The sequence below is a fragment of the Bos javanicus genome, chromosome 16, assembly GCF_032452875.1.
Source record: "Bos javanicus breed banteng chromosome 16, ARS-OSU_banteng_1.0, whole genome shotgun sequence".
Lineage (NCBI taxonomy): Eukaryota > Metazoa > Chordata > Mammalia > Artiodactyla > Bovidae > Bos > Bos javanicus.
Window position 1 is genome coordinate 52,392,869 of NC_083883.1, and position 12,190 is coordinate 52,405,058.

General features: G+C 37.4%; 1 protein-coding gene across 3 annotated transcripts in view; it reads right to left on the minus strand.

Annotated features, from left to right (window-relative positions):
* SPEN (spen family transcriptional repressor) overlaps positions 1–12,190 on the minus strand; it is a 92,506-nt gene that overhangs the window by 67,253 nt on the left and 13,063 nt on the right. The window lies entirely within an intron of this gene.

A 12,190-nucleotide genomic window follows, 5' to 3' on the forward strand; every position in this document is an offset into this window, starting at 1 on the left:
AAAAAATAAGATGATTTCAAACACTCCTTACTGGAAGGCAAAATAAATTCAAATATTCTGTGCATGTGCAAGTATCAGTCCTAATTTTTAATGTAATTTTTTGCTATTTAATTCTCTTTTCCAGGGGATTAAAAGAAAAAGTGTTAAAATTTATAATTTATGTATAACTAAATTGTTTATATAAATTAATACATCAGAAAATCTTTTGACAGACTCTATGTTCTCATTTTCATTCCAAAAATATTGTTTACTATGTACAAAAAGAAAACCTGTATGGCACCATTTATATTCTGAAGCATGCACGTAAAAACATAATTGTCTAGAATTTTAAAATTCAAGAAAATTCTTCTAATTTCATTAGGACTTAATTGTATTTTATATATCCCTGTAATTTGGCTTTTTTTTTTAATTTGGCATTTTAAAAAGGCAGGCACAGCGCTTTTAAATATAACACTCTTACATGCTGACAATCCAAGATCGTAATTTTACACTTCCCCTGAAGAAGCTGATATTATCAGAAAGTGGGACGTTTCATTTATATTCTCTAGTATGATTTAAGTTGTTACATCTCACAAGGGAAACATAATCCTAAAATCCAGTTTCATCACGCAACTGAACTAGATGTAACGAAATTACGTGGGATAAATTAATTGATGAAAGGATCTTTTAAATTTGGGGAATAAAATGATAGAAACAGAAATATAAACATAAAAAATACCTTCAAATGTATCTGACAAATGACTTGTATCAAGAATCTAAGAAATCTTAACTCACTTTTTAAAAACTGGAGAAGACACTTCTCCAAAGAAGATATACAGATGGCAGACAAGCACAGAAAAAGATGCTCAAAATCATTAGTCATTAGGGAAATACAAATCAAAACCACAATAAAATACCACTCAGTTCACACCCACTAGTCTGGCTATTAGAAAAGAGAACAGAACAGAACAAGTATTGGCAAGGATATGGAGAAATCTGAAACCTTCTGCATAGCTGCTGGAACTGTAAAAAGGTACAGCCACTGTGGAAAAGTAGCATTTTCTCCAAAAGTTAAGCAAAGAATTATCATATGACCCAGCACTTCCTAGGTATATACCCAAGACAAATGAAAACAAGGGCTCAACTATTTGAGCACCAATGATGGTGAAGGTGAAGGTGAAAGTCGCTCAGTCGTGTCCGACTCTTTGCGACTCCATGGACTTAGTCCACAGAATTCTCCAGGCCAGAATACTGGAGTGGGTAGCCTTTCCCTTCTCCAGGGGATCTTCCCAACCCAGGGATCGAACCCAGGTCTCCCTCATTGCAGGCAGATTCTTTACCAGCTGAGCCACAAGGGAAGCCCAAGATTACTGGAGTGGGTAGCCTATCCCTTCTCCAGTGGATCTTCCCAACCCAGGAATTGAACCAGGGTCTCCTGCATTGCAGATGGATTCTTTACCAGCTGAGCCACAAGGGAAGCCCAAGAATACTGGAGTGGGTAGCCTATCCCTTCTCCAGCAGATCTTCCCAACCCAGGAATTGAACCAGGGTCTCCTGCATCACAGGCAGATTCTTTACCAACTGAGCTATGAGGGAAGCCCTCATATGTACCAATGTTGGTACATGTGCACCAATGTCGTTATTCACAAACACCAAAAGATGGAAACAACCCGTGTCCATCAATGGATGAATGAATAAAATGAAATGTGGTATATACATAAAATGGAATATTAAGACATAAAAAGAAATGAAGTTTTGATATGTGCTAGAACATGGATAAACCTTGAAAACATCATACTAAATGAAATAAGCCAGACACAAAAGGACAATTAATTTATGATTCCACTTATATGAGGTATCTGGAATAGACAAATTCATGAAGACAAAGTAGAATAAAGGTTGGGGAGATACTGCTTAATGGTACAGAATGGAATTTTGTATGGAATGAAAAAATTCTAGAAATAGTGCTAATGGTTACATAACATTTTAAGTACACTTTTTTTTGGCTATGCCAAGCATCTTCCAGGATTAGTTCCCCAACCAGGGATGGAAGCTGGAGCCCTGGCAGTAAAAGCACCAAATCCAACCACTGGACCACCAGGGACTTCCCTGTGAATGCACGTAATGTCACCAACTGTACACGTCAAATGGTTAAAATAATAAATTTTGTATTTTGTATATTTTAACATGCACACACATACACAACTAATCACTTCAGCCCAAGAGCACAAAGGTTTATTCTATTAGAAAGAAGAAAGAGAAAAGAGGGAAGCATCAGGCAACTCTCCGTCAAAAAAAAAGCCAAACTACTACAGGAAAAACAAATATTTAAGCTTAAACTCTGAATAACAAAGAGCTAAATGCAATACTGAAAAGAGGGACCAAATACTCAATGCACAGATTATGAAAACAAAGTCAGATGGGCCTCCTTCATCAAAATGGTGGGCTCACAGTCCCCATCATTGTTATATAAGGAGAGTACACTCTGGAAACAAAATACAAATTTGTCTCCAAATTTAACAAAGAACTTCATCAGCTATTACATTACTCTTTTACACTGAGTAGACTAGAAACACCCAAATCTTAAAAAAAAAAGAAAAAAGCTGCTTAACTCTTCATATTCATAAAAACTCAGCATGTACAGATGTGATAGATGGACCATAAAGAAGGCTAAGCACCAAAGAATTGATGCTTTTGAACTGTGGCGCTGGAAAAGACTCATGAGAGTTCCTTGGACAGCAAGAAGATCAAATGAGTCAATCCAAAGGAAATCAACCCTGAATATTCACTGGAAGAACTGATGCTGAAGCTTGAATACTTCGGCAACCTGATGCAGTGCTGACTCACTGGAACAGACCTTGATGCTGGGAAAGATTAAGGGCAGGAGGAGAAAGGGGTGACAGATGAGATGGTTGAATGGCATCACTGACTCAATGGATATGAGTTTCAGCAAACTTCAGAAGATAGTGAAGGACAGGGAAGCCTGGCATGCTGTTGTCCATGGGATCTCAAAGAGTCGAACACAACTTAGCAACTGAACAACAAAAACAAAACGTAAACGTGATTTCCTGGTTTTGTCTACTCTTTTCAAAACAACACATTTCCTATAGTACTCAAGTAGTCCTCAAGTGTTCAAGATGAAACATTACCTAACATTTACTAATTAAAAAAGAAAAAAAGAACAAAAATAATAAAATCACAATTAGATAATATTTCCTTTTTTTAAAAACATCAAGCCTTAGCTATAGGTTTTCAGAGAATCTATCAAAGAGTCTCCAGTAATATGCACAGAATTTTTTAAGTTACATAGTCACTGCTTATAGTAATAAGTTAATTCACTTCTAGCTTTAAAGAATCAAGAGAACCTAAACTTTTTAAAAATGAGAACATAAACTTGAGAAATCATATTTGATTGCTACCAGTTGTAGTATATAAAATCTAAAAGGTTTGTTTTCAAAAACACAAGTCAAAAAATATTACATTGGTTTCTATTTGGTCAAAAATGTTCACCATCAAAAAATATTAAATTTATCAACATACACTATAGTTCTTAAAAGTTTTTAAGAGAGAGTTTTAAAATAACCCTAATAATGCCACATTTACTGCGATGGCTTCCCTGGTGGCTCAGATGGTAAAAGCATCTGCTTACAATGTGAAAGACCCAGGTTCGATCCCTGGGACAGAAAGATCCCTGGAGAAAGAAATGGCAACCCACTCCAGTACTCTTGCCTGGAAAATTCCACGGGAGGAGCCTGGTGGGCTACAGTCCATAGGGTTGCAAAGAGTCAGACAGGACTGAGCAAATTCACCTTCACTTTCACCTGGTCTCCCTTACACATCTATTTATGGGCTTTCCTGATGGCTCAGTCTATGGGGTTGCTAAAGAGTTGGACACGACTTTGCAACTAAACAACAATTTTTTACATTATTAAAATATTCAAAATCATTCCTCTTCCAAACTCAAACAGTTGGGTTATAAATATATCCTTCACAACCACCAAGCTATCTGTAACAATGCTGTAACATCAACACTTATAGAAACCTTTTATAGTAATAAAATTTTATGAAGAAATTACAAAATTTATAAATCAATGACTTGATCCTATATTTAGACCAAAAGACTGGTTTCCCCTCTGTGTTAGACTTTTATTTCCTATACCAGTGACTACAAATACTTCAAGAATACCAAAATGCAGACTCGGCTAGACATTTAAATGCATTATGTGTGTGTGTGCTAAGTCAATTCAGTCATGTCTGACTCTGTGCAAGTCTATGGACCCTATGCCAGGCTCCTCTGTCCATGGGATTCTCCAGGCAAGAATACTGGAGTGGGTTGCCATGCCCTCCTCCAGGGGTTCTTAACAGCATTTAAACTGGAGCTGGCCACAATTTTCCTATATAGTCACAGGTCAAATTTTTTTAAATTTTCATTGCAATAAAATATAACATAAAATTAGCTATTTAGCCATTTAAGTGTACAATCCCAATCTTTTCAAATAAATCACAGCTATTTCTGGTCCTCAACATAGTGGAGGTAGACATTAAAGCTACATCATTTACAATTACTGATACTCCCCATACATCAACACATTAAATGTAGTATGTAGCTCAGAATCATATATTTAGATTGTAAAACTCCTGCAATTTGGACATAACCAAATAAGATGTTGATATTTTAATACGTCATATGTCTCATTATCAATTTAAATAAGTTAAAAACCAAAGGAAGAACCTGTTTTAACAATTATCTAGAATGACAAAGATAAATTTAAATTGTTAGCACGACAATCACAAATTACAAGTTAATAGTTTTACCCTGTCCAAAGGATGAAAAATTGCTATAAGCCCAGAAAATAGAAAATATTTGCAAATTATTTATCTGATAGTTCTTACAACTCAACAATGAAAAAGACATATTGCAATTTAAAAATAGGCAAAGGCTATATGGGCAATTTCTCCCAAAAAGGTAAACAGCCAATAAACACACAAAAATTCGCTTAACAACATCAGACTTTAGGAAAATAAGAACCAAAACCATAGTGAGATAACACTTCACATTCAATACAATGGCGAAAATAAAAATGACAGACAATAACAAGTGATTAGGATAAGAAGATTTCTAAGATTTTCCAAAGATTTCTAAACCCTAAGGCATTGCTGGTGAAATGGCAAAATGGTACAGTCACTTTGGAAATCAATTTGGAAGTTCCTGAAAATGTTCAACTTAGAACCATGTAATTCAGCAATTCTTCTCCTAGATATGAAGTGAAAATGTATGTCCACAGAAAAACACAGAAATGTCACAATATCATTATTCATAATAGCCAAAAAAAAGGTTCAATTGCTGAGTGGAGTTTTTAAAATGTGGTAGGTCCATTCAACGGAATGTCATTCGGCAATAAAAAGGAATGAAGTCCTAATACATGCTACAACAATGGATGAATCTCGAAGATATACTAAGTAAAAGAAGCCAATTACATATTGTATGATTTCATACGTAAAAGGTCCAAAATAGACAAACACACAGAAGTAGAAAAGATTCGTGGATGCCAGAAGTCGGGGAAAAGAAAGAATGGGGAATGACTGCTAATAGGTTTCATTCTGGAGTGATAAAAATATTCTGGTGTCAGTGGTGATGGCTGTACAACTCTGCAATTATTCTAAAAAACAAATGGTAGTTGTGGCTTATGGACTCAGTTGCCCCAGGGCATGTGGGATATTCTACAACCAAGGATCAAACCAGTGTCCCCTGCATTGCAAGGTGGACTCTTAACCACTGGACTCCCAGGGAAGCCCCTGTCACTGTCTTTTAATATATTAGAATTTATGTCTCCTTTGGTCACAAGTGTCTACGTTACCCTCAATATATTGGGTTGGCCAAAAAGTTTTTGTTCATTCGGGGTTTTCAGAATACCCGAACTAACTTTTTGGCCTATTCAATGAATCAACTGAATGCCTCGTTTCCTGTAAATGGGCACACATCGAAGACATTCAGGCATGACTGCCTAGGAAGATAAGAAACCCATTAGATGACAAGCAAAACCTATCTTCATTTCACAGCAATACCGAGTTCTTTCAGTATAAATGTATAAAACATATCTATAAGCTACTCTTAAAAAATTAACATATTCCCCTTTAATCACACCCTATCTTTGGAGTAAGAACTGTACAAATAATAACTAAAGATGGCAAAAACAGACTCAGAATCCCTACATCCAGCAAAGAGAAGTCAACCACAGGCTCCCAGCCTCATTTTTAGGAAAAGCTAATATTCTAAAATGTTGCTCTACTTGGAGGAATGGGGGAGTTGTGGAAAAAGAAGGGGGTGGAGAATGATTTGTAACAGCTTACTGATTTGTGTTCTCTCTCTGCCAAAAATAAATAATTAATAGTTTGTTGTACAGTCTTCTACAGACTCTCAGCATGAGATAAAATACCTATGTCATAAAGGAAAAGACCATATAAATTAAACCATGTAAAAATTATAGCTCCTAAATTGCAAAATGCAGTCAAGACAAATGGGGAAAAATACCTGCAAATGGAGAAATAAGTGATTTCCTAAATATACAAACTTCTGCAAATCAAAGGAGACAGAAGCTCCCCCCCAAAAAATTGGCAAAATACCTAAACAGGAAACTCTTTAACAATTTCACTCAAAATTTCAAAAATCCAAAAAGAGTACCATGTAAAACAAAAATCTAAACATTAATATCTAGATAACAATGAAAGTCTAAGAAAATAATATTTTCATAACACTGTCTGCAGGAGTATAAATTAGATAAACTCTAAGGAAGACAATCTGATAGTGTCTTTATTAACGGGACACTCCTAGCATCCAGTGGTTAGGACTCTGTGCTTCTAACACAGGGGGTGCAGATTCGATCCCTGGTCAGTGAACTAAGATTCCGCATGCCCTGTGACCCAGTCAAAAATAAATGAAAAAAGAAATTCAGAACTAAGTACACATTCCCAGAAATTTCATTCACAGGAATTTTTCATTCATGTATAATTGCACATCTCAGTGTACAAGATTTCTTAGTAAGCAGTACTGCTTATAACAATTAAAAACAAAAAATGGAACCACCATTCCACTTTGTCTCTGTGAATTTGACTGCTCCAGGTAGTTAATGTAAGTAGACGCATACAGTGTTTGTTCTTCTGTGACTTATTTCACCTAGCATGATGTCTTCAAGGTTCATCCATGTTGTAGCATAAGTCAGAATTTCCTTTCCTAACATAATACTGGAAATCAAAAATACTCACTTAGACTTTCCTGGTAGTAGAGTGGATAAGAATCTGCCTGCTAATGCAAGGGACATGGGTTCAATCCCTGGTCCAGGAGGATCCCACATGTCTCAGGGTAACTAAGCCAGTGCACCACAACAACTGAAGCCTCAGCCATGGAGCCCATAGGTCGGGTGCCTGAAGCCTGTGTTTGCAACCAGAGAAGCCACTGCAGGGAGAAGACCGCACACCAAAGAAAACAAAGAGTTTCCCCCCCCCACCCCGTCCCCACCCCCAGCTCAAGGCAACTAGAGAAAGCCCACATGCAGCAATGAAGACCTCAGGGAAGGAGGGTAGAGAAGAAAGAAAGGAAGGAAGGGGTATAAATGCAAAGGTCTCTTTGAAAATACTTCTGGGTATACATCTAAAGAAAATAAAAACAGAATCTCAGAAAATGTGCTTCCTACCTGGTTTGCTGCTGCTGCTGCTGCTAAGTCACTTCAGTCGTGTCTGACTCTGCGCGACCCCATAGAGGGCAGCCTACCAGGCTCCCCCGTCCCTGGGATTCTCCAGGCAAGAACACTGGAGTGGGTTGCCATTTCCTTCTCCAATGCGTGAAAGTGAAAAGTGAAAGTGAAGTCTCTCAGTCGTGTCCAACCCTCAGCGACCCCATGGACTGCAGACCACCCAGCTCCTCCGTCCATGGGATTTTCCAGGCAAGAGTACTGGAGTGGGGTGCCGTTGCCTTCCCCTACCTGGTTTAATAGGACTATTACAGTACAGTCACTGAAAAGGAAACTAACTTCTAATCTATGGCTTACTTCGTAGTAGTAACAAAATAACAGTTTAAAAAAGACTAAGAAATTTATAAATTCCTTCTAATATTTCACTTGATTACATTTCTATCCTAATTTCATAATATTTAGTTGCTTAGATAGAATAAAATCAAGACAGAAATGTGATCTTTTTATAATATACACAAATTTCATAGTCTTTTTATCCACCATTGTAGTTTTGTAAAATCTTTAAAGACTACCTGTATTTCCAGATTAAAGAAATGTACCACTCTAATCTTAAAAGGCATTTGGGTTTTTCTACTTAATTCCAATGGTTTATAAACTTTTAAATAATCATGCTTCCCAATTAAAAAAAAAACCTTGCACAAAATTAAATCCATTAAATTATTAAGTCACCAGTCTCTATCCAATCATTCCCAAAAGTATTAATAAGCAAACTTCTTCAGTCAACACTTTAGTCTAATTATCATCTTTAGAACTAAAAAGCTTTTTCTTATAAGCAAAAATGTTTTACCGTCAAATTTCCAATAAGATCAACACAAAGGAAATCTAATGTCACAACGCTGTGAGACCCCAAGCTGTGATGCAAGTTCCTTTTATACACCTACTTTTACGCTGGCAAAGCAAACTTATGCTGAAATGGAATAATCTGTGTCAAAAACCACCATGGAAAGGGCTAGTTCATTAAAAAGTAAAATAAAATGGGGCGCTATAAGTGACAAGAAAAATTAAGAGTATATTCTTATATACCTTAGATTAGCATAACAAGGCACATACACCATTTTTAAAAATTAACTGCAATATAATTTAAAACTGTTTGAAACTTTACAAAGACCACTTAAATTTGGACCTAAGAAAGGCTATTTTTGATTGATAAGCATAGCTATTTAGCAGAATGATTCACTTGAAAAGAACTGATATGCCTATCTTTTGCATGATGGATACACAGTATTTAGATATAGTAAGCTCTTTTATTATCCAACTAATCATTAATATATACTTTTTTAAAATCTTCACAGCATTCCAGTGACTCTTATTCATTATGAAGAATGACAGGCAGAACCAAATTTTCTTTTTCTTTGGCTTGCAAGAGCTTTTAATATTATACTCATTCATCTCTCACTTTAAGATTTCAGTTATCAATCAAAACACCATTCGTATCAAAAGTTGACACAGTGAGCATATACACGAGAGAGTTACATGTACAGATTTTCATCGGCCCCATAGAGATCATGCCAGTAAATTTGCCAGCAAATTTGAAAATATGGCAGCAAATTTGGAAAATTCAGCAGTGGCCACAGGACTAGAAAAGGTCAGTTTTCATTCCAATCCCAAAGAAAGGCAAGGCCAAAGAATGCTCAAACTACTGCACAATTGCACTCATCTCACACGCTAGTAAAGTAATGCTCAAAGTTCTCCAAGCCATGCTTAAACAGTATGTGAACCATGAACTTCCAGATGTTCAAGCTGGATTCAGGAAAGACAGAGGAACCAGAGATCAAATTGCCAACATCCGCTGGATCATCGAAAACGCAAGAGAGTTCCAGAAAAACATCTTTTTCTGCTCTACTGACTACGCCAAAGTCTTTGACTGTGTGAACCACAACAAACTCTGGAAAATTCTGAAAGAGATGGGAATATCAGACCACCTGACCTGCCTCTTGAGAAATCTGTATGCAGGCCAGGAAGCAACAGTCAGAACTGGACATGGAACAACAGACTGGTTCTAAATAGGGCAATGAGTACATCAAGGCTGTATACTGTCACCCTGCTTATTTAACTTATATGCAGAGTACATTATGAGAAACGCTAGGCTGGATGAAGCACAAGCTGGAATCAAGACTGCTAGGAGAAATACAAATAACCTCAGATATGCAGATGATACCACCCTTACGGCAGAAAGTGAAGAAGAACCAAAGAGCCTCTTGAAAGTGAAAAGAGGAGAGTGGAAAAGTTGGCTTAAAGCTCAACATTCAGAAAACTAAGATCATGGCATCTGGTCCCATCACTTCATAGCAAATAGATGGAGAAACAGTGGAAACAGTGACAGACTTTATTTTTTGGGACTCCAAAATCACTGCAGATAGTGACTGCAGCCATGAAATTAAAAGACACTTGCTCCTCGGAAGGAAAGTTATGACCAACCTAGACAGCATATTAAAAAGCAGAGACATTACTTTGCCAACTAAGGTCCGTCTAGTCAAAGCTATGGTTTTTGCAGTAGTCATGTATGAATGTGAGAGTTGGACTATAAAGAAAGCTGAGCACCGAAGAATAGATGCTTTTGAACTGTGGTGTTGGAGAAGACTCTTGAGAGTCCCTTGGACTGCAAGGAGATCCAACCAGTCCATCCTAAAGGAAATCAGTCCTGAATATTGATCGGAAGGGCTGATGCTGAAACTCCAATACTTTGGCCACCTGATGTGAATGAAGAACTGACTCACTGGAAAAGACCCTGCTGGGAAAGAGTGAAGGCAGGAGGAGAAGGGGATGACAGAGGATGAGATGGCTGGATGGCATCACTGATTCAACAGACAAGAGTTTGAGTAAACTCCAGGAGTTGGCAATGGACAGGGAGGCCTGGCATGCTGCAGTCCATGGGGTCACAAAGAGTCGGACACGACTGAGTGACAGAACTGAAGTGACTGATAGAGATCATGTTACATGTCCCATTTTATACCTTGTTTTGTCATTAAATATTTATCCATGCCAATAAAGACCCTTTACCAGTTCTAACATGTTCATAGTTTGCCCTAGAACAAGATTTTCTAAACTAAAAAGACCTCAGAAATCTTAAAATCCAACCCATTTAATTTATTGGAGAAAATAAATGTACCGACTTTAGATAATAAATGTGGTACTGAAGAGTTAGTTTCCTATTTTGTCCTTTTTTGCTGCACCACATGGCTTACAGGATCTTAGTTCCCCAATGAGGGTCTGAACCCAGGCCCTAGGCAGTAAAAGCATGGAGTTCTAACCATTGGAATGCCAGGGAATTCCCTGTCTTGTTTTATATACAATATCACATACTAACTGAATTAAAGACACTCCATAAATTGAGATTTTTAACAAATCTTGTTTTCTTTAAGGCTAGACCCATCTATATAACAGAAATCAATATCTAATATGGCATTTAATTCTAACATTGGACGTGCTTGAAATTCACATCATTAAAAGAATTAAAGCTGACTAAAAGGAATAATCCTAAAAACCTAAAGATGCCATGATTTTTAGGATAAATGGGGGAGGGAGGAGGATGAAAAAAAACAGAAAAAAATTCCCCAAGAAAAAGAGCAGTTCTTGGGCTCCAAAATCACTGCAGATGGTGACTGCAGCCATGAAATTAAAAGACGCTTACTCCTTGGAAGGAAAGTTATGACCAACCTAGATAGCATATTCAAAAGCAGAGACATTACTTTGCCAACAAAGGTACATCTAGTCAAGGCTATGGTTTTTCCAGTGGTCATGTATGGATGTGAGAGTTGGACTGTGAAGAAAGCTGAGCACCGAAGAATTGATGCTTTTGAACTGTGGTGTTGGAGAAGACTCTTGAGAGTCCCTTGGACTGCAAGGAGATCCAACCAGTCCATTCTGAAGGAGATCAGCCCTGGGATTTCTTTGGAAGGAATGATGCTAAAGCTGAAACTCCGGTACTTTGGCCACCTCATGTGCAGAGTTGACTCATTGGAAAAGACTCTGATGCTGGGAGGGATTGGGGGCAGGAGGAGAAGGGGACGACAGAGGATGAGATGGCTGGATGGCATCACCATCTTGATGGACGTGAGTCTGAGTGAACTCCGGGAGTTGGTGATGGACAGGGAGGCCTGGCGTGCTGCGATTCATGGGGTTGCAAGGAGTCGGACACGACTGAGCAACTGAACTGAACTGAATCTGTTTACAATGAGGAAAAAGAGGGAAAGAATCAAGCTATTTCAAAGGACACTACTTCATCTCATTTTCAAGTCAAAGTTTTTCAGTGATTAACTTTTTAACCTGAACCTTTTTAGGTCGAGGCTAAAATCAATACTTAAATATACTGCTAGCATTCTACTCTTAACCTAATGGTTTGCCTAAACCAATGTTTCTTAAACTTTTTTCCCTGGACTGCTTTGACAGTCTTGTGAAACCTATAAACCCTTTCTCAGAATATTATTAAATTAAAGGCTCAGTGGTAAAGAATCCCCCTGACA